This window comes from Leptonychotes weddellii, unplaced genomic scaffold, assembly GCF_054177405.1.
Source record: "Leptonychotes weddellii isolate Sample4059 unplaced genomic scaffold, ASM5417740v2 HiC_scaffold_56221, whole genome shotgun sequence".
Lineage (NCBI taxonomy): Eukaryota > Metazoa > Chordata > Mammalia > Carnivora > Phocidae > Leptonychotes > Leptonychotes weddellii.
This window is the reverse complement of record NW_028024262.1, coordinates 1-638: the sequence shown is the minus strand read 5'-3', so window position 1 is coordinate 638 and position 638 is coordinate 1. Positions and strand designations below refer to the sequence as shown.

The 638-nt window shown below is 53.3% G+C and overlaps 1 pseudogene; it reads right to left on the bottom strand.

Annotated features, from left to right (window-relative positions):
- Positions 1–9: 9 nt before the first annotated feature.
- LOC102748613 (STAM-binding protein pseudogene) lies at positions 10–613 on the bottom strand (annotated as a pseudogene).
- Positions 614–638: the final 25 nt, after the last annotated feature.

The following is a 638-nucleotide window of genomic DNA, read 5'->3' as shown; positions in this document are numbered from 1 at the left end:
CTACAGTACACAAAGATGGTTTTATAGTTCTTGGTGGGGAAGTGTTGGAGTCAAGTTCTAATGGAAGGTCTGTGATGGTCACGGCTCTGGCCACAATGGCCACGTTGCTGCAGAAGAGAGGGGGGCATCCTTGCTGTGTGGATAAAATCCTCTCTGGCAACAAGAAGAAATCTCCTTCAGTCCATGGCGAGTTAAAGAATCCAGCTTCCTGGAACTCGGAGGGAGCAAACAATGGGTATGGACTCTGGCAACATCATCGGGTACGAGCAAGGAGCGTGTAGGTCAACACTGAAGAGCAAGGTGCTGAGGATGAGTATGCATCCAGCCCAGTCTGCAGAGAACCTGCTGATCCTGTAGGAGGAAAAGCTCTTCGCTGTTGCCGTGATGATCAGACCCTGCACTTTGCTTGGCGATGACAACATGGGTCATGGTAAATTCATTCCTCATCAGTTTCCCACAGAGAATCCCACATGTCTCTACCCCCTCCTCCCCCGGCAGTGTTAGCACCCGCGAACAGAGCCACCACGTGGAACAGTCCGGCGACTGTAGGAGTACTTTCTGAGTTGCTCAGTGCTCCAGGGTTCCAGGACCTGTCCACCACGGGCATCTGTGCGGGTGCGACAGGTGCCGTCGGGAAC